Source organism: Octodon degus, unplaced genomic scaffold (assembly GCF_000260255.1).
Source record: "Octodon degus isolate 3935 unplaced genomic scaffold, OctDeg1.0 scaffold00028, whole genome shotgun sequence".
Lineage (NCBI taxonomy): Eukaryota > Metazoa > Chordata > Mammalia > Rodentia > Octodontidae > Octodon > Octodon degus.
In genome coordinates this window covers 2,810,587-2,819,625 of record NW_004524604.1, presented here as the reverse complement: position 1 = coordinate 2,819,625, position 9,039 = coordinate 2,810,587, and the positions used below count along the sequence as shown (strand labels likewise).

The window sequence follows — 9,039 nt, the reverse complement described above, 5'->3', positions numbered from 1 at the left end:
ATTGTTTCTCTTTGTATCATCTTGCACGTGATGGATTATTTTTTCTTTCATACTAGTTTTTAAGAGATCTTTGCTACCTTTTCACTAGCTGCACCAGTGTCTTCAAGATATGAAACTCTGTTTTCACTTTCACTCAAACGGTTTTACAAACTTGTGATTAAGATTTTAAATTCCTCTGTATCTTTCTGAGTCTGCTTCATGTGTTCTATTTCTTTCCTGTATTGCTCATTCAAGGAATTCATCATTTTTCTAATCTCCTCTCCTTTTTTTTTAAATCAATGTCTTCTTTACAAGCAGTTATAAATTCTTTTACTGCAGTGTTTTTTTTCAGATTGGGTTTCCTCCGTATGTTTGTGTAGTTGATTCTTTATTTCAGATGCTTTGAGATCAGAGAATTCTTTTCTTATTTCAGAAAGTTCCGCTCTGAGTTCCTCTATAACTTTCTGATGTTGCTTATTTACTATCGATGCTATTAATTCATACATTTGAGCTCAGCTAGTGTCCTCTGTATTTCTTCTGGGTGGGCGTTGGGTTTCCTCCATACATTTCTGCATTTGATTCTTTACTGCAGATGTTACTAATTCAGGGATTTCTTTTTTCATTTCCAATCCGAATTCCTCTATACCTTTCTGCAATTCTTTCTTATTTCATAAGCCGTTGATTCATTAATTTCAGCTCTGTGATTCCCAGTTTGTTCTGTGTTAGTGTCCTCTGCACTTGTTATCGGTGGGTTTGGGTTATGAGATTGCATTTTCCTCCTTCTCATTGTCATTTTGTGTAGCACTGTCTTCTGACCTTTGTTTTAGATGTTTGGTGCAGTTATAACCTTAGCACCTACTGAAGTACAGGTTCATATCTACAAAGTTTGAATTTATCCAGTTGTGCCTGGCTTGGGTCTGTCTGCTCTGCTCAGCTCTTTCCTGCTACTGCCTTTGGGCGTGAACCTGTTGTGCCCCTATGGCAAGATGTTCTGCTCTTGGACTAGTTGTGTGGTTCTGTCCGCTACAATCTATGCAGGGATTGAAGCTGCAGGGTTTCACCCCAGGCCTGTATGTCAGGCCTGCTCTGAGTCTGGAGGGGACATGTTGGAGTAGAGGGGATAGGCAGCTCTCACACACACTCTCTGGGCCTGGGCTAGGACTGGATCTGGGGGTTCCCAGAAGGTGGCAGAAATTCCTATACAGCGTGCATGCTAAGGGAGGTGCTGCAGAGTGGTGAGGGGCGTCCGTCCCAAGGGGATGATGAAAGATTGTCTCACCCACTCTGCCCCTGGGCTGGGACCAGTAGGTCCCACTGTACAGGGTAGCCAGAATCTCTCCCACACATTCCGAGTTTGCTATTTTTACAGAGGAATGGTATGGATTTTTGGGTGTTTATTTTATATCCTGATGTGCTATTAAATTTATTAATTCTAGGAGCTTCTTGGTGGAGTGTTTCAGGACTTCCAATTAGAAGATCATATCATCTGCAAATAATAATAGTTTAACATCTTTTTCATATATTCTTATTCCTTGTATTTCTCTCTCTTGTCTAATAGAGCTAGCTAACAATTCCAGAACTATATTGAATAGGAGTGGTGATGAAGCACATCCTTCTCTTGTACCTGATTTGCGAGTAAAAGCTTTCAGTTTTTCTCCATTTAGAGTTATGCTGGTTGTTGGTTTGTCATAGATGGTTTTTATCAGATTGACATAGAGGCCATCTATTCCAGTGTTCTGTAGGGTTTGATTATGATTGAGATTTGGACTTTGTCAAAAGCCTTTTTCTGCATTGATTGAGATGATTATTTAGCTTTTGTTTTTGGCTCTATTTATATAGTTTATTGCATTTATAGATTTGTGTATGTTGAACCATCCTTGCATTCCTGGAATAATTCTTACCTGGTTGTGGTTTATAATCTCCTTGAAGATTTGCTGTCGTCTATTCATTGGTACTTTATTGATGATTTTTGCATCTCTGTTCATGCAGGAGATCGGCCTGTAATTCTCTTTTTTCAGTTAGATCTTTCTCCAGTTTCATTATCAGTATAATACTTGCCTCTAGAAATGATTCTGGGATAAGTGATCATTTCAGTTTCATTGAAAATTCGAGGAGTATTGGGATTAAATCTTCTCTAAATTTCTTGTAGAATTCAGCTGTGAATCCATCAGGATCTGATCTTTTCTTTGTTGGTAATTTTTTTCTACTACATTTTCAATTTTATTGGTTGATATTGGGTTATTCAGAGTTTTATATCTTTTAATTCAGGTTTGGCAAATTTATCTAGGAATCTGTCTATTTCTTCTGTATTTTCAATCATGTGAAAGTCAAGATTTTCCAAATAGCTATTTATGATCGTCTGAATTTCCACAGGATCTCTAGTAATTCTATGTTTTTCATTCCTTATTACTTGAATTTGAGTTTTTTTCTTGCTCTTTTTTGAGGATGCTGGCTGGGGTTTGTCAATTTTATTTAATCTTTCAAAGAATCAGCTTTTGTATTTATTAATTCAGTGTATTGTTTTCTTTGTCTCAGTTGCACCAACTTCTGCTCTAATCTTTATACTTTCTTTCTATCTTTGTGCTTTTTGATTTGTTTGCTCTTCTTTTTCTAGAAGCTTGAGGTGCAGCATTAGGGTATTTATTTGTTCTTTGTCTGTTTTCCTTATGTGTTCATTCACTGCTATAAAACTCCCCCTCAAAACTGCTTTTATTGCAACTAACAAATTCTGGTACATTGTGTTTGAATTTTCATTTGATTGTAGAGATGGTTTAATGTCTTCTTTAATTTTGTCTGTAACCCATTGGTTGCTGAGGAGGGTGCTATTTAATTTCCACATGATTATGGGATTTTTGTGGTTTCTTTTGTCACTAATTTCCAGTTTCATTGCATTGTGGTCAGGTAATATGCATGAGATAATTTGTTTTCTTACATATACTTAAGCATGATCTATGGACTAGTATGTAGTCTATTTTATAAAACATCCCAAGTGCAGCTGAAAATAATGTGTATTCAGATGTTGTTGGGTAGGACACTTTGTATATGTTCACTAAGTACATTTCTTCAAAGGTTTGGTTCAGTTCTGCTACTTCTTTGCCAATTTTTTGTTTGCTTGACCTATCTTCTTGAGATGAGGGGGGTTTTATGGTACCCTTTTAAAATTGTGATATTTGTTATTAGATTTTCATGTCCTTTAAAATTTTTATTGTATATTTATGTGCTTCCATATTTGATACAAACATATATATGACTGTTATCTCTTCCTCTTAATTTTTTCCCCTAACCAATATATTGTGATTTTGTTTATCTTGTTTGATCATTCTTGGTTTGAAGTTCAGGTTGTTTATGAACAGAATAGCTACCCTTGCTTTTTCTGACATCCTAGAGCATGTAGTATTGTTTTCCATCCTTTGATTTTTAAGCTTTTGAATTTCTTTATGGGTAAAATGTGTTTCTTGTACATAGAATATTGGATTTTGTTTCTTAATCTACTCTGCCTGTCTATTTCTTTTTATTGATGATTTTAGTCCATTTACATTGGTGGTTATAACTGATATGTATTGACTTATGTTTGTCATGTTGCTTTCCTGGTGTTGGTTTCCTATGTTTCTCCTATGTTTGATAGTATGCCATGTTTGGTGAGTTCATTCTGTTGTTTTTCTTGAAATTATGGTCATTTTGATCCCTTTCTAGAATATGTTTTAGTACTCTATGTAGTGTTGGTTTTGTCATCTTGCATTTGTTTAGTTGTCTTTTGTCATGAAAGTATTTCACTTCTCCATTAAACTTAAAAGAAAGTTTTACAAGTTACACCAGTCTCGGTTAGAATTTGTTCTCTTGTAGGACTTGAAGTACTTCATTCCATGCTTTTTTTGACTTGATGGTTTGTGTGGAGAAATCTGTTATTCTGATGGTTTTTCCTCTAAATGTGATCTGTTTTTTTTTTTTTTTTGTTTGTTTGTTTGTTTGTTTTTCTCTAGCAGCTTTTGCGTATGGTATTCTTGTGGTGAATTTCTGGGATCTTGATTATTATGTATATGGGTGTAGTTTCAATTGGGTTGGCATTATTTGGAGTTCTATATGCCTTGGTTACCTGAATGTCAGATTTTCCCCCATATTTGGGAAGTTTTATGCTATTACATCTGCCCATATTCTTTTTATATCACTTGTGTTGGCTCCTTCTTTCTCACTGATGCCTGTTAGTGTTTTGTTATTCATCTTTACATTATCTTGCAGCTGTTGAATTTTTATTTCCTAGATACCAGTTGTTTTTGAGAGATATTTTCTTAGCTTTTCACTAGCTGCAACAATTTCTTCAAGGTCCAAATGTCTATCCCCACTTTCATCCCAATGATTTTGCCAACTTTTAATAGTTTTTAATTTGTTGTATATCTCTTTGAATCTGCTTCATGCATTCTATTTCTCTCTTATATTGCTCATTCAAGGTTTCCATCATTTTCTATTCTCCTCTATTTTTTTAATCAGTGTGCTCTTTGGAGACACTTGGTAATTCTTTCATTATAGTTATCATTTCTCTTTTTTTACTTGAGAGATTATTTCTGACCTGATTTCCTGTATAACATTCTGCAGTTTTTTCTTTACTTTGGTTGCTATTATTTCAGAGATTTCAGGTGTATGACTTCCAATTTCTTCTATGCCAATAACTCTGGGGTTTTCTCTGGATGGGTTTGGGGCCTGAGAATGCATTTTGCTCCTTCTTTTTGTCATTTTCTATTTCAGAGAAGTCTTTATTTTGATATCTGTGGTATCTTTTTGTGAAATATTTATAGTAGGTAACTGCATGATTGTGGTCAGAGCCTCTCTGTAAAGTATGTTCTTGTGGTATCTCTCCTGTGTCAGAGATTCTTGTTTTGTGTGTGTCTTAATAGTTTGCCTCTGCTATTGATTGAGGGTAAGATATTGGTTTCCATTTGGTACTGTCCTCCATCCTTCACTGTAAGACTTTTGTGAGGTTAGTAGCTCATTAGGTTATTTGTGAGGTCAAGTTTGTGTTCAGTAGATCTAGACCTGGTGAGCTGAGATGTACTGCTGGGCCCAGCAGAGCCAAGAGCAAAGCCCAAGGGGAAGTAACCTTGTGAGTTTTTTTTAGAAGGTAACTATATTTCTAGTAGCAAGACCTCTAGGGAAAATTTGTTCTTCAGGGGCATATTCTCTGAGTAGGAAAACATGTTGTTGAGGCATTTATGGTTTCCTATTTACAATAGTGTAATTAGCAATACTCATAACAACTAGTAAAGTTTAGAAATTGACAAGCTTTTGTAACTAATGGGTTTGTAAATTAGACCATATGAGCAAACATCTAAGCTGTGTGACAAAGCAGATCCTAAATTGGGAATTTGTGTTTAAATTAGTTCCCCTGAGTTCTGTCTGAGCATCTCTCCTTCAGACTCTCTTGGAAACTTCCAGGCAGACCAGCTCACTTGAGTTACTTGCTACCACCTCTGTGCCATGAGGATGCTCTTATAGGTCTGGGACTTGGTCTGGGCTCTGCTGGGCCCAGCAGTACACTTCAGCTCACCAGGTCTAGATTTACTGAACTCAAACTTGACTTGAAGGACCTGGCTTGGGTCTGGTTTCTATGTTCAGCTCTTTCCAGATGAGCCCCATCCAAGCGGACCACTGGGCTCCACTGTCTGCAGGTCCCACAGCTCCTTCCTGGTAGTAGTTTATTTTTTAAAGAATAAAAAATAAGCTGTTAAAAGCATTAAAAACAATACTAAATTTTACTTACCATAGTAGTAGAAATTCAACAGTGGCTGCTGTATTGATTATTTATTTTTTCAAATAATTTTATTGAGAAACAAATAGCAATGAGACAGTTTCAAACCCGATCAGTAGGACAGTTTTAATAATTATTACATTGCATATTGTTGTCTTAGTGGTTATTTATTATACAAGATGCAGAAATGATATTCTGTCCACAAACACTATTAAAACAAACCTTTCTATTCATTTAATTAAGAGAAAGTAGCTGTATATCCTAGCTATTTTTAATATACAGCTATAAAATGGTTGTTCATTTGTATCCCCTTTTTTGCTTAGTTTTGTCAGAGAAAGTTATTCCATTGTCATTTAAATATTATAGGTGCGTGAATTCAGCAAAATATTCCAATATAGTCCAGCAGTCCATAATAGTAGTGGGTTTTCTGTAGCTCTGACAATGTCAGAAGTTGTTGACTTGAGCCTTTTACAGCTCGACATATTAATATGGCTTTACTTTTTATACTTCATGTTTATACTTTTCTGCTGGATGGTTAAGACCAAGTTAAAGCAAGACCTATATAACAAGAAATGTAACTTTTGTATCTGACAAGGTCAGTAAAGTATCCTCAGGATTTAACCTGAAACCCTGTACCTCATTTTGTAGATCCTTTGTCAGTGTCAGCCATGTGGATGAGTCATGGCCATTGCTTGACCCGATTGCTCTTTGTGAAAGCCTGAGAGAATGTTTTCTCTCCCTGTGACTTTCCTTAGGCACACTCTGCATCATCACTCACTTTCCTCTGTGGCCCATAATCTCCTTGATCAGAAAATTTAGGACACTACTGAGTCACATGATGTTACAGTACAGGTTCTTCTGTGTCCTGAATCTTCACTGACCTTTAAAGCCTGAGGCCAAAATGTTGGCTGTCCTTGCAGCCCTTTTTTCCTATAATTTTTGATCTGCAAACTTAGGGTGTTATCCATCCAGAAGAGAAGCTTGTTATTGTTACTCTACAACACAGGCAGTTGAGCTTATGTATCAACTATACATAAGCTCACTATCTCGCAGAATATCAGACATCTTAGTCGTAACATGGAACAGGTTATACTGATTATTTCTGATCTGATTTCCTCTATAGCCTTGTAGAGTTTTTTCTTTACTTGGGTTTTTATCATTTCAGAAATTTCAGGTATGCATCTTCTTATTTCTTCTATGTTGATGTTTCCTGGACTTGTTCTGGGTGGGCTAGAGGTCTGAGATTGCATTTTGCTTTTTCATCTTGTTACTTTCTATTTCAAAAAAAATTTTAATTTCATTTTCTGTGATTAACCTTGTGAGTTTTTTTTAGAAGGTAACTATATTTCTAGTAGCAAGACCTCTAGGGAAAATTTGTTCTTCAGGGGCATATTCTCTGAGTAGGAGATTCTTGGTTTGTGTCTCTGCCAACATCCTACATTCCCAAGAAATTAAGAGTGGCATGTGGCATCTGTTTGGCTCAATCCCCAGTCTTTGGTGTAGGGCTTAGGTGAGGTTATTACTTCAGAGCTTTCCAGTATTGTTACAGATGTGAGAACAACTAATTACAACAGATATGACATCCCAGCTAAAGCAGTAAAATTAGCAATAATAACTTAGAAACTGGCAAACTGTGGTAAATATTTTTTAAAAGGGTAGAATTAATACTTCATTGTCATTTATAATCAGATGGCTGTTGTGTAAATAGTTTTCATACTTACTTTTTTTGTAAATTAAAAAATGTTTTAAACAGTTCATGGTTATGTTCTTCAGAAAACATAGTTAGACTAACTCATTAATGGTGGCTTCAAACTTTTCCTTATTAGTACCAGAATACTCATTCACCTTCTCCTTCTTTTTAAAAAAAACTGGAAGGTTGGCATGCACTTGACTTCACAATCTGCATCAAGGTCCTGGCAGTCACCCACATCTATTTCAAGGAATAACACATTAGAGTATTTTTCAGACAGGAAATGAAAGAAAGTCTTGATCATTTTGCAAGGCCCACACCACATGGCTGAGAAATCAACTACTACAAGTTCATCTCCTGCAGCAACCAAGGCTTCTTGAAAGGCCTCTTTGCTTTCAATCTGCTGCATCATGCTGGCTGCTGGGGACCTGATGAGCTACTGAAGCAAACAATGGAAGCAGATGGAAGGCGCATGATGTAGCTCTGTGGTAAATATTAATTTTGTACTTTGGACCATAGAAGCAAAGTCCATAGTTATATTATAGAACCAATGATAAATTAGGAATTTGTATGCAAATTTTTTTCCATTTGTAGAGAGGTTTTACCATATGGTGGGGAAATTTAGGGAGGATAATTTACAAAAGAAAGATAACTGAAAAGGAAGTGGAAGAAAAGCTGGAAGAGAAAGCATGGTTTTGTGGGGTTTAGGGAACTAAAGAAGAGGGTTCAAGAGAAACAATAGAATATAAAGGGATTTCTGAATTTGGTCTCTAGGTTTGTGAGATAGGATTAGTTTTTATGGCTGGAGTTCTCCCTAGCCATTTAGGAGAGAGAGGGAGAGAGAGAGAGAGAAAGAGAGAGAGAGAGAGAGAGAGAGAGAGAGAGAGAGAGAGAGAGAAATCAAGAAAGCAAATTGAGAGAAAAAGGCCAGTTGCTGGGTCCCATGGTGTAGTAGGAGGGTAAGAGCGACTAAGCTCCTAAATTCTGGTGGAGCCGGTTGCTAAATCCTAGGTTTTTCTATGATTCAAGGACAATTTTTAAAATTTTTTATTTCTGTATTTTAGGGAAGGGTCTACAGGGTGTTCAGGGTCTCACTACTAGATCAGACACATAGTGATCCACCTGTTTGCAGTCCCCCAAGTGCTGGGATTACAGGCATGCATCACCACGCCCAGTCTCAATTGTCATCTCAGCAAGCCCGGGGGGTGGGGCCAGCATGGCAAGCCTGAGGATTGAACCCCCGGCCCCCATACCTGCTTGCAAGAGCTTAAATCCATTGAGCTACTTGGCCTGCCCTAAGGACAGTACTTAAAATACATAAATCAGTGCATTCCTGCTAAGCAACACAGGCCTGGTGGCACCTGCAGTGGCAGTGCCAGGGTCGTGGTGACCACTCTGCAGAGTAACATCATCTAGACCACCCAGGCTCACTACTTTTGAAAAGCCTCATGGATAGAATAGTTCCAAAATAGCTTTATTACTCATCCTTTTAACCAAGAATGAGTAAGCTGCATTTGAATTTTTTTAAGCAGGAAGTAAACTGATTTCCTTTAATTGGAATAGGAAGGAAGGAAATCAGTGTACTTTATTATTAGTCAAATAATAAAACAAAAAACAGCCATGTATTTTT

At 36.7% G+C, this 9,039-nt stretch overlaps 1 pseudogene; it reads right to left on the bottom strand.

Annotated features, from left to right (window-relative positions):
* Nucleotides 1-7,501: 7,501 nt before the first annotated feature.
* LOC105741923 lies at nucleotides 7,502-7,821 on the bottom strand (annotated as a pseudogene).
* Nucleotides 7,822-9,039: the final 1,218 nt, after the last annotated feature.